Genomic DNA, 13,423 nt, shown 5'->3' with positions numbered 1-13,423 from the left:
CATCTGGTTTGCGTTTAGTGGGACTATCATTTGTTTTTCAACAAGACAATGACCCAAAACAAATCTCCAGGCCGTGTAAGGGCTATTTGGCGGGTAAGAATGTCGAATTCCCCTGCCATATTGGCGGGTGGTCACACTCAGGGCTCTACACAGTGCAAGCATTTCATAAAAATAGTCAAAGTCAAGTATGGGCACATGTGCGAGTTGTGATTTATAGCTAAATAAATTCTGCAGTAGCTGTCCAAACAATAAAAATAATAATCAGTTTGTTTTCAGTGTAAACTTAAACGACTTAAACCAGATAAAAAGTATATAGAAAAGATAATGGACCTATATATTTTATAATAAGATCATCTTTGAGAACTAACAATGACTAACAATGACCAAAATAACAGTCAGGGAGAATTAAAAATTCCCCAAATTATGCATTCAGGAGTGTTTTGATTTTGTTATAATCTTTGAGTCACTTAGATAGCATTATAACCATTATAAGCAAAATGTGTAGAATTACAGTAAATTAGCTTTAAAACGGCACATTTTCTCTCAGCCCCATGGCAACATGTGTAGAATTGCAGGAAATATGCTTTAAACTGCAAAATGTTATCGTCTCCACATGGCAAAATGTGTAGAATTGCAGGAAATTATATTTAAAACAGCAAACTTTTGCCACTGTGGCAAACAGGAGGGCCTCTAAAATGTCTGGTCGATGACTTCACCATTGGCCATGCCCATGGCCACACCCACCAGCTAGCTTCTCGACTTGGAGTTGGCGGGAGGCATTTGACCGCACTAACTAGGCATACGTCAATAAGTGGGCAGGGACCGGTCATATTATATGTAAATCACGTGACTTTTCAGACTTTGCTGTGAATGGAGGACTGTCGAACGTTAAAACAGAAAGAGATTATAGACATTGAGTTCCTGGCCATGTTTGTCACTGATCTCTCCCATAAACTCCATTATGATGGAGAAGATGTTGAGGAAAATCAACACATAAATGAAATACTCACAGGGCAGGCTGAAAACAACCCGACCTCCTGAAATAAAACATACCGTGGTGTATTCAATGTGTCATTAGTGCAGTCCTATTGTTATTTCACTGAGTAATCTGGTGGTCTAAATTAATTTATAGTAAATCTCAGCCGGTCGGCAGACCTGTGCTTCATTACCTTGATGGCTTGAGTTTATCAACTTTGACATTGTACAGACAGTCCTCCAGTCTCCTCCGAAGAAACACAAAAAAAAACTTTCAGCTCCCAGTATTTCATGATATCCTGAACACTCATGAACATAGATAAAGGCAGAAACATATGCATATACACTATATACAGTTYCTTCGGGAAGTATTCAGACCCCTTGACTTTAACATTTTGTTATGTTACAGCCTTATTCTAAAATGAATTAAATAAATACAAATCGTCAGCAATCTACACACAATACCCCATAATGACAAAGCGAAACCAGATTTGGGGATTTCTTTTCTCCAAATCGATAAAATAAAAAAAATKAAATACCTTATCTACATAAGTATTCAGACCCTTTGCTATGAGACTCAACATTTAGGTCAGGAGCATCCTGTTTCCATTAATCATCCTTGAGATGTTTCTACAACTTGATTGAAGTCCACCTGTGGTAAATTCAATTGATTGGACATGATTTGGAAAGGCACACACCTGTCTATATAAGGTCCCACAGTTGACAATGCATGTCAGAGCAAAAACCAAGCCATGAGGTCGAAGGAATTGTCCCTAGAGTTCCGAGACTGGATTGTGTTGAGGCACAGATCGGGGGGAAGGGTACCAAAACATTTCTGCATCATTGAAGGTCCCCAAGAACACAGTGGCCTCCATCATTCTTAAATGGAATAAGTTTGGAACCACCAAGACTCCCAGCCAAACTGAGCAATCAGGGAGGAAGAGCCTTGGTCAGGGAGGTGAACAAGAACCCGATGGTCACTCTGAAAGAGCTCTACAGTTTCTCTGTGGAGATGGGAGAACCTTCCAGAAGGACAATCATCTCTGCAGCACTCCAGCAATCAGGCCTTTAAGGTAGAGTGGCCAGACGGAAGCCACTCCTCAGTAAAAGGCACATGACAGCCCGCTTGGAGTTTGCCAAAAGGCACCTAAAGACTCTCAGACCATGAGAAACAAGATATTCTGGTCTGATGAAACCAAGATTGAAGTCTTTGGCCTGAATGCCAAGTGTCACGTCTGGAGGAAACCTGGCACTATCCCTACTGTGAAGCATGGTGGTGGCTGCATCATGCTGTGGGGATGTTTTTCAGCGGCAGGGACTGAGAGACTATTCAGGATCGAGGCAAAGATGAACAGCGCAAAGTACAGAGATCCTTAATGAAAACCTGCTCCAGAGCGCTCATAACCTCAGACCGGGGTGAAGGTTCACCTTCCAGCAGGACAACGACAATAAGCACACAGCTGGAGAGACCAGAAATGCTCCCCATCCAACCTGACAGAGCTTGAGAGGATCTGCAGAGAAGAATGGGAGAAACTTCCCAAATACAGGTGTGCCAAGCATGTAGTGTCATACCCAAGAAGACTTGAGGCTGTAATCGCTACCAAAGGTGCTTCAGCAAAGTACTGAGTAAAGGGTCTGAATACTTATGTAAATGTGATATTTCAGTTTTTTAAATTATAAATAAGCAAACATTTCTGTTTTTGGATTGCCATTATCGGGTATTGAGTGTAGACTGATGAGGAAAAAAACWAATGAGGAAAAAGTCAAGGGGTCTGAATACTGTCCGAAAGCACTGTATACAAAAGTTTATGGACACCCCTTCAAATTAGTGGATTCGGCTATTTCAGCCACACCCGTTGCTGACAGGTGTATAGAATCGAGCACACAGCCATGCAATCTCCATAGAAATCTCCATAGGGAAACATTGGCAGTAAAATGGCCTTCCTGAAGAGCTCAGTGACTTTCAACGTGGCACCATCATAGGATGCCATCTTTCCAACAAGACAGTTCATCAAATTTCTGGCCTGCTAGAGTTTCCCCGGTCAACTGTAATTGATGTTATTGTGAAGTGGAAACGTCTAGGAGCCACAACGGCTCAGCCATGAAGTGGTAGGCCACACAAGCTCACAGAACGGGACCGCAGAGTGTTGAAGCATGTAGTGCGTAAAAATTGCCTGTGCTCGGTTGCAACACTCACCTCCGAGTTTCAAACTGCCTCTGGAAGCAACGTCAGCACAAGAACTGTTCGTCGGGAGCTTCATGAAATGGGTTTCCATGGACGAGCAGCCGCACACAAGCCTAAGATCACCATGCGCAATGCCAAGCATCGGCTGGAGTGGTGTAAAGCTTGCTGCCATTGGACTCTAGAGTAGTGGAAAAGCATTCTCTGGAGTGATGAATCCCCATCTGGCAGTCCAACAGATGAATCTGGGTTTGGCAGATGCCAGGAGAACGCTACCTGCCCAAATGTATAGTGCCAACCGTAAAGTTTGGTGGAGGAGCTACTTCATGGCTTGGGCTAGGCCCCTTAGTTCCAGTGAAGGGAAATCTTAACGCTACAGCTTACAATTACATACTAGACGATTCTGTGCTTCCAACTTTGTACCAACATTTTGGGGAAGGCCCTTTCCTGTTTCAGCATGACAATGCCCTGTGCACAAAGCGAGGTCCATACAGAAGTGCTTTGTCGAGATCGGTGTGGAAGAACTTGACTGGCCTGCACAGAGCCCTGACCTCAACCCCATCAAACACCTTTGGGATGAATTGGAACGCCGACTGCGAGCCAGGCCTAATCGCCCAACATCAGTGCTGACCTGACTGATACTCTTGTGGCTGAATGGAAGTCCCTGCAGCAATGTTTCAACATCTCGTGGAAAGCCTTCCCAGAAGAGTGGAGGCTGTTATAGCAGCAAAGGGGGGACCAACTCCATATTAATGCCCATGATTTTGGAATGAGATGTTCGACAAGCAGGTGTCCACATACTTTTCGTCATGTAGTGTACATTAAACAGTCCTCAATATATATCTGAACTCACATTTCCACTTTCTAAAAATAAACCATACATAGCTATATTACTTGGCATATTAACATTGCCAGAGCCATATATACTGAGTATACAAAACATTGACAACAGATGCTCTTTCCATGACATAGACTGACCAGGTGACTCCAGGTGAGAGCTATGATCCCTTATTGATATCACTTGTTAAATCCACTTCAATCAGTGTAGATGAAGGGAAGGAGACATGTTAAAGAAGGATGTTTAAGCCTTGAAACAATTGAGACATGGATTGTGTATGTCTGCCATTCAGAGGGTGGTAGTAGAACTGCAACGTTTCTGGGCTTTTCACGCTCAACAGTTTTGTGTGTGTATCAAGAAGGGTCCACCTTCCAAATGACATCCAGCTAACATGGCACAACTGTGGAAAGCATGGGCCAGCATGACTTTAGAATGCTTTTGACACCTTGGAGAGTCCATGCCCCAACAAATTGAAGCTGTTCTAGGGGCTTTTATCCAAAGCAACTTAGTCATGCGTGCGTAGACTTTACATACAGTTGGTCCCGGGAATCAAACCCACTTCCCTGGCGTTACAAGTGCCATGCTCTACCAACTGAGCTACAAAGGACCACTTTCTCCTCCATAGCTGTTGCGAAGTGATAATTGACGCATCTGCGTTTTTCTGTTTATTTCTTATAGTTTTCAAAACCTATGAAGATGTCCAGTGAAAGCAGGTATGTTGACACCACAACACAGTACAGACATGAATACATATTATCCCAAATGCTAACAAATAGTCTTAAATTAGCTGCTCTGTTTTGCTTGTTGACAGCGGGTCATTTCATAGGGAATTGTCTGAGGCGCTCTCGTATTGTTACATCACTAACATTTCAAGAAGAAAGGTGCTAACATGGAAGCGGTTCTAAAACCTGTCCGAACTCTCTCTCTATATGACTTTGAACATAGCCATAGGCCTCTAGGACTATGACATGAAAAATAATAGACTCAAGACCCTGAGATGTCAAATATTTAAAGGGTGGTTAAGCTAAGTACATAATAAGGTGCAATTACTGAGCTTAGATTCTTCCAAGTGGTGCCGCCTTTTCCAAAGTGTGCCCCACACTAGCACAATGACTATCAAAAAACAGAAGATGCTTGTCAATCATAGCCACCCATTCTAACCAAATTTCCTTCCTTTTTCAAATAATTATAAGCAGTATAGCTAGATCATTCAAAGAAAACATATTATGCATTACACCGGTGTTACTCAAGGGTTTGAAGTTGAACATGTAATCATCTAATCAGTTGCTGTCTTAGGTCAACATTTGCGATTATAAACACATCATAAACCCATACTGAACCAAGTGGTCCTAGGGCTGGGTGATATGGCAAGAAATTATGTTATTTTTTCAAATTTTTGATGGTATGACGGTATTGAATGTTTTTCAATAATAAAAGTTATTAATTTGCTTTATGAGTTGTGCATGACACTAGGGTGGCAGCACATGAATTCTAAGTGATTTCCAAGGGTCTTTCTCCATTCTGATTGTTTCATTTGACATTTCCACACTGCCACGTAGTGCTGCACGATATGGGCAAAAGAATTTAGGCCTTATTTTTAACCAAATATTGCAATTGTGATTTGACTTGTGATCTTGGAAATAGAATGATTATTCTAATTATGTAGTTAGAATGTAATAGTGGGCACTTAAAATACAGTGTTGTTCCTATATCTTTGAGTGAGTGCGGCAAGAGCAACACAACATTTCCTTGTGGTTCGTCATGTTCTCAGCTGTATTAATCAGGGTCCTGGCTGCCTCTCTGTTCAGAATTCCAGCACTATGCTGCTTCCAGTAGCTTGTCTGGTAGAAAACCAACACCAGTTCCCAGTTTAAACACCATTTATACTGGACTCTTAATGGTTCATCTGTCAACTTCATGCTAAACCTATTACATTCACCAAAGTCAATAGTTCCTTCCCTGTGGGCTAAAAGTTCATCATAATCTAATGCGTCATCCTAAACCCTAACCACATTATAGGAGTGTATCGACAAGGCTACAACTAAGTGAAGGAAAACAGAGGTACAGCCTGTGATTAAAGAAACAAAAACAACTTCTAACATAATATCCTATCGAACACATTGATTTCACATATTTGAAAAAAAAATCAACGTTCATCCTGATACTTATTTGAAGTGAGGAATGCTTTCCTTCCACATGTTCTACATTGACCAGGCTGAACGAGAAATCAGGCTCACCACTTTACGTGAGGTCAGGGTGAATATGATGGCATCATGAATATAGTTTTGAGTGTGATCCAGTGAAGTGACCCAGACCTGTGCCTTCAGGATGCACATGCGAGCCTCCTCCATCAGGTCCTCCTGCTCCTGTGTTGATGGTGGACACAGAATGTTCCCGTCAAAGTGTGGGCACTTGGTCATCCTGGCTGTGGGGGAAAACTCTTCAATGCTGACCTGGAAGGAAGAGCACGGGGGAAGATATATGTTTTTACTCATATGTGAAATACATGGCCATACGGTTGGGCAGACACGTCAAATTGGTCTGGGAACACAAGACACAATGTGAGAGAGACAACCTCTTTCAGTGCTACTAAGTGCAGTTTAGTTGGCTTTGCATACATTCTGAACAACCTGTCCAATAAGAAAACTACTCAACACAGTACTTCTACTTACCTAGAAGTCTAAGGAACAAGGTAATTGATGTTGCATTAATAAGACGTGTTAGGACTGCCATTCCAGAAGACAGGACCAAAATCTGTATCAGAGATGATAACTTCAACTGTCAAGATTATGATTATATTAACAGAGGTCATAACATAAGAACACTGCTGTCATCATGGTACCCTGCTAAAGGGGTAGGAAAGTAAAAATAGAAAGTAGTAAATACACAAACAAATCCCTACATTCTCTCTCACTTGCACTTCATCCAAATCATCTGATTTAAAATCCATGAGCTTAAGAAGTAGGGCTCTATTCAATCTGTATCGCGGAAGTTCGGCGTTACAGCATGACTGACATTTAAAGGAAATGTTCCTGCGTTAGTGGAGACTGCATTCACGGTAAACRCTGCATATGTCGGCTCAATCTGGAATTACTTTTACATCTCTAGCACATAATCTGTAATACTTCAGCGATAGGTATTGAATAGAGCCCATACACAAAAGGCCCCTTTGGTACCTCCCTAGACACACACTGCTGCCCACCTCCAGCTGAAGCCACAGCCAGTGCGTACCAATAAGGGTGACAGTGCAACTACAGTCACATGTCTGTAATAGAGAAGGAAGAGTCTCAAATAGATACCTCTGGTTCCTTGCCAATGATCATAAGAACAAACTGATACATAACATAATTATGCGGTAGAAAAACTGGTTAAATGCCTGATGTAAACTCAATAAAAAAGTGCTGTGATGTACATAGCAAAGTAGAGCACTATAATGTTGAAGAAATCATTGAGGCCCAAATGTTACCAAATAATACCAATGATGAAGACAATTAAGGTGTTGGCCAAATAGGTCAGCATTTCCCAGAACCTATGGAAAGCTGGGCCATGCCTAGCCATTCAGCTAAATGACATGAAATCTGTACTTAAAATGTGAATTAAACACATTCTACTTCTTTAAGATACAATAACCATCAATCGCTTGCTAAGTACCTGACAAAAACGTCTTACCTAAGTAAAATATAATGTATATCAAATCAAATCAAATTGTATTTGTCACACGCGCCGAATACAACAGGTCTAGTAGACCTTACAGTGAAATGCTTACTTACAAGCCCTTAATTAACCAACAATGCAGTTAAGAAAATACAACAAAAAAAGTACAATTTAAGAATAGCAAATAATTAAAGAGAAGCAGTAAATAACAATAGCGGGGCTATATACAGTGGGTACGGGTAAAGAGTCAATGTGCGGGGGCACCGGTGTCGAGATGGGGGGGGGCAATGCAAATAGTCTGGGTTGCCATTTGATTAGCTGTTCAGGAGTCTTATGGCTTGGGGGTAGAAGCTGTTTAGAAGCCTCTTGGACCTAGACTTGGCGCTCCAGTACCGCTTACCGTGCGGTAGCAGAGAGAACAGTCTATGACTAGGGTGGCTAGACAATTTCTAGGGCCTTCCTCTGACACCGCCTGGTATAGAGGTCCTGGATGGAAGGAAGCTTGGCCCCGGTGATGTACTGGGCCGTACGCACTACCCTCTGTAGTGCCTTGTAGAGGTCTGTAATTTTTTATCATAGGTACACTTCAACTGTGAGAGACGGAATCTAAAACAAAAATCCATAAAATCACATTGTATGATTTTTAAGTAATTAATTTGCATTTTATTGCATGACATAAGTATTTGATCACCTACCAACCAGTAATAATTCTGGCTCTCACAGACCACAGTTTTTCTTTAAGAAGCCCTCCTGTTCCACTCATTACCTGTATTAACCTCACCTGTTTGAACTCGACCTGTATAAAAGACACCTGTCCACACACCTCAATCAAACAGACTCCAATCTCCACAATGGCAAGACCAGAGAGTGTGTAAGGACATTAGAGATATTAAGTAGACCTGCACAAGGCTGGGATGGGCTACAGGACATAGGCAAGCAGCTTGGTGAGAAGGCAACAACTGTTGGCGAATTATTAGAAAATGGAAGAAGTTCAAGATGACGGTCATCACCCTCGGTCTGGGGCTCCATGCAAATCTCACCTCGTGGGGCATCAATGATCATGAGGAAGGTGAGGGATCAGCCCAGAACTACAGGGCAGGACCTGGTCAATGACTGAAGAGAGCTGGGAACCACGTCTCAAAGAAAACCATTAGTAACACACTACGCCGTCATGGATTAAAATCCTGCAGCGCACGCAAGGTCCCCTGCTCAAACCAGCGCATGTTCCAGGCCCGTCTGAAGTTTGCCAATGACCATCTGGATGATCCAGAGGAGGAATGGGAGAAGGTCATGTGGTCTGATGAGACAAAAATAGAGCTTTTTGGTCTAAACTCCACTTGCCGTGTTTGGAGGAAGAAGAAGGATGAGTACAACCCCAAGAACACCATCCCAACCGTGAAGCATGGAGGTGGAAACATCATTCTTTGGGGATGCTTTTCTGCAAAGGGGACAGGACGACTGCACCGTATTGAGGGGAGCATGGATGGGTCCATGTATCGCGAGATCTTGGCCAACAACCTCCTTCCCTCAGTAAGAGCATTGAAGAAGGGTCGTGGCTGGGTCTTCCAGCATGACAACGACCCGAAACACACAGCCAGGGCAACTAAGGAGTGGCTCCGTAAGAAGCATCTCAAGGTCCTGGAGTGGCCTAGCCAGTCTCCAGACCTGAACCCAATAGAAAATMTTTGGAGGGAGCTGAAAGTCTGTATTGCCCAGCGACAGCCCCGAAACCTGAAGGATCTGGAGAAGGTCTGTATGGAGGAGTGGGCCAAAATCCCTGCTGCAGTGTGTGCAAACCTGGTCAAGAACTACAGGAAACGTATGATCTCTGTATTTGCAAACAAAGGTTTCTGTACCAAATATTAAGTTCTCCTTTTCTGATGTATCAAATACTTATGTCATGCAATAAAATGCAAATTAATTACTTAAAAATCATACAATGTGATTTTCTGGATTTTTGTTTTAGATTCCGTCTCTCACAGTTGAAGTGTACCTATGATAAAAATTACAGACCTCTACATGCTTTGTAAGTAGGAAAACCTGCAAAATCGGCACTGTATCAAATACTTGTTCTCCCCACTGTACCTTTGACTATTGGATGCTCTTATAGGCACTATAGTATTGCCAGCCTAATCTCGGGAGTTGATAGGCTTGGAGTCATAAACAGCGCTGTGCTTCAAGCATTGCAAAGAGCTGCTGGCAAACACAGGAAAGTGCTGTTTGAATGAATGCTTATGATCCTGCTGCTGCCTACCACCGCTCAGTCAGACTCCTCTATCAAATATCAAATCAGACTTAATTATAATATAATAACACACAGAAATACGAGCCTCAGGTCATTAATATGGTCAAATCCGGAAACTAATTTAGATAACAAAACATTTATTCTTTCAGTGAAATACGGAACCGTTCCGTATTTTATCTAATGGGTGGCATCCATAAGTCTAAATATTGCTGTTACGTTGCACAACCATCAATGTTATGTCATAATTATGTAAAAATCTGGCAAATTAATTACGGTCTTTGTTAGGAAGAAATGGTCTTCACACAGTTCGCAACGAGTCAGACGGCCCAAACTGCTGCATATACCCTGACTCTGCTTGCACAGAACGCAAGAGAAGTGACACAATTTCCCTAGTTAATATTGCCTGCTAACATGAATTTATTTGAACTAAATATGCAGGTTTAAAAATATATACTTGTGTATTGATTTTAAGAAGGCATTGATGTTTATGGTTAGGTACATTGGTGCAACGACAGTGCTTTTTTGCGAATGCGCTTGTTAAATCATCACCAGTTTGGCGAAGTAGGCTTTGATTCGATGATGAATTAACAGGCACCGCATTGATTATTTGCAACGCAGGACAAGCTAGTTAAACTAGTAATATCATCAACCATGTGTAGTTAACTAGTGATTATGTTAAAGATTGATTGTTTTGTTATAAGATACGTTTAATGCTAGCTAGCAACTTACCTTGGCTCCTTGCTGCACTCGCGTAACAGGTGGTCAGCCTGCCATGCAGTCTCCTTGTGCAGTGCAATGTAATCCGCCATAATCGGCGTCCAAAAATGCTGATTACCGATTGTTATGAAAACTTTAAATCGGCCCTAATTAATCAGCCATGCCGATTAATCGTTCAACCTCTAGCTTGGACAATGTTAGTTTGTTGGTGATGTGGACACCAAGAAACTTGGAGCTCTCATCCTGCTCCACTGCAGCCCTGTCGATGAGAATGGGGGCGTGCTCAGACCTCCTTTTCCTGTTCCAGTCCACGAACATCTCCTTTGTCTTGATAACGTTGAGGGAGAGGTTGTTGTCATTGAACCACACGGTCAGGTCTCTGACCTCCTCCCTATAGGCTGTCTCATCGTTGTCGGTGATCAGGCCTACCACTGTTGTGTCATCAGCAAACTTAATGATGGTGTTGGAGTGCCTGGCCGTGCAGTCATGTGTGAACAGGGAGTACAGGAGGGGACTGAGCACGCACCCCTGAGGGGCCCCCGTGTTGAGGATCAGCGTGGCAGATGTGTTGTTACCTATCCTTACCACCTGGGGCGGACCGTCAGGAAGTCCAGGATCCAGTTGCAGAAAGAGGTGTTTAGTCCCAGGGTCCTTAGCTTTGAGGGCACTATGGTGTTGAACGATGAGCTGTAGTCAATGAATAGCATTCTCACATAGGTGTTCCTTTTGTCCAGGTGTGAAAGGGCAGTGTGGAGTGCAAGACAGATTGCATCATCTGTGGATCTTTTGGTGTGGTATGCAAATTGGAGTGGGTCTAGGGTTTCTGGGATAATGGTGATGTGAGCCATGACCGGCCTTTCAAAGCATTTCATGGCTACAGAGGTGAGTGCTACGGGTCGGTAGTCATTTAGGCAGGTTACCTTAATGTTCTTGGGCACAGAGACTATGGTGGTCTGCTTAAAACATGTTGGTATTACAGACTCAGACAGGGAGAGGTTGAAAATGTCAGTGAAGACACTTGCCAGTTGGTCAGCGCAGTCCTGGTAATCCGTCTGACCCTGCGGCCTTGTGAATGTTGATCTGTTTAACTTCTACTTGCTACGCATCCCGGATCCGGGAGCACCCCCATCAGTAAAAAAAAGCTGACTAGCATAGCCTAGCATAGCGCCACAAGTAAATACTAGCATCTAAATATCATTAAATCACAAGTCCAAGACACCAGATGAAAGATACAGATCTTGTGAATCCAGCCATCATTTCTGATTTTTAAAATGTTTTACAGGGAAGACACAATATGTAAATCTATTAGCTAACCACGATAGCAAAAGACACAACTTTCTTTTCCCACCATTTTTTTCCTGCATAGGTAGCTATCGGCAATTTGCTTCGAACCAAATAAAGATATAAATAGTCACTAACAAGAAATAACTTCAATCAGATGACAGTCTGATAACATATTTATTGTATAGCATGATGTTTGTTAGAAAAATGTGATATTTCAGTATAAATCACAGTTCAACATTGCAGCTGCAATCTGAAATAGCGTCGATGCAGCCAGAATAATTACAGAGACAACGTCAAATACCTAATTACTCATCATAAATCATATTCTGAAAAATACCACAGCGTACAGCAAATGAAAGCCCAACATCTTGTGAATCCAGCAATATGTCAGATTTTTTAAGTGTTTTACAGCGAAACACAATATAGCATTATATTAGCTTACACAATAGCCAGAAAACACACCGCATTTACCAGCAGCAAATGTTAGCGATCGTAACATCCAGCAAAAGATATATAATTGGACTAACCTTGATAACTTCATCAGATGACAGTCCTGTAAACTCATATTACACATGCATATAGGTTTTGTTCGAAAATGTGCATATTTAGCAGCACAAATCGTGGTTATACAATGTGATCAGTAGCAGCATTTATGCATTCTGGCCGGCGCTATCTTGGAGAGGCACCTAATCTAATCGATAAATAATCGTAAACTTGACAAAAAAAATACAGGTTGGACAGCAACATGAAAGATGCATTAGTTATTAATGCAACCGCTGTGTTAGATTTTTAAAATTAACGTTACTAGACATACAGTGTGCGTTACAGCCAGACCAGTGCCGCAATAATGGCGGACAAATCCTTTTACATTTTTCCACATAAATACGGAATAACATCATAAATAGCTCTTACTTTTGGACGAGCTTCCATCAGAATCTTGGGCAAGTTGTCCTTTGTCCAAAGAATCGTTGTCGGTTGTAAAACGTCCTCTTCAACTTTGGAACTAGCAGCTAACAATAGCTATGTGGCGCAGACATGCCCAAATGTTCAAAACGCAATACTAAGGAAATTCCGAAAACCGCAATAATACTCGCATAAACTGATATAACTCGGTTTAAAATAACTTCGTTGTGATGTTTCTAACACCTATATCGAATTAAATCACAGACGGATATATCTTAGGCCTATAACGAGAGCTTTTGAGCATGCCATCCTGAGGTCCTCCTTGCGTCTTGACGAACGTCGAAAAGAGCGCACCCCCCATGCCATGGCCTTTTATAAGGTCTGAGATCTACGTAGAAACTCCATTCCAATTCTCATTGGTTACTGACATCCAGGGGAAGGCGCGTGCAGTTCATGTCGACCCATAGGATACATACAGAGCTTTAAACTGATCTGAGAACAGAGCCTCGTTTTCAGACCTTCGCAGTTCCTGTCATGAATTTCGCTGCAGAAAGAGTTCTGTTTCACCCACAGACATAATTCAAACGGTTTTAGAAACTAGAGATTGTTTTCTATCCAATAGTAA

The 13,423-nt window shown here is 42.1% G+C and overlaps 1 protein-coding gene across 2 annotated transcripts in view; it reads left to right on the top strand.

Moving 5' to 3' along the window:
* The window catches only part of LOC111953022 (galanin peptides-like), a 38,059-nt gene that overhangs the window by 15,065 nt on the left and 9,571 nt on the right, over positions 1-13,423 (top strand). Inside the window, exon 2 of one of the 2 annotated variants that reach the window (XM_023972093.2) lies at positions 4,674-4,708. The exons of the other annotated variant lie outside the window; for it this stretch is intronic. The gene's annotated coding sequence lies outside the window, so the exon portion shown is untranslated. The remainder of the gene's footprint in view (positions 1-4,673; positions 4,709-13,423) is intronic. 2 annotated transcript variants of the gene reach the window in all.

This window comes from Salvelinus sp. IW2-2015, linkage group LG26, assembly GCF_002910315.2.
Source record: "Salvelinus sp. IW2-2015 linkage group LG26, ASM291031v2, whole genome shotgun sequence".
In the NCBI taxonomy this organism is placed as follows: domain Eukaryota; kingdom Metazoa; phylum Chordata; class Actinopteri; order Salmoniformes; family Salmonidae; genus Salvelinus; species Salvelinus sp. IW2-2015.
Note: the sequence above shows the minus strand (reverse complement) of the source record. Positions and strands in the feature narration are given on the sequence as shown.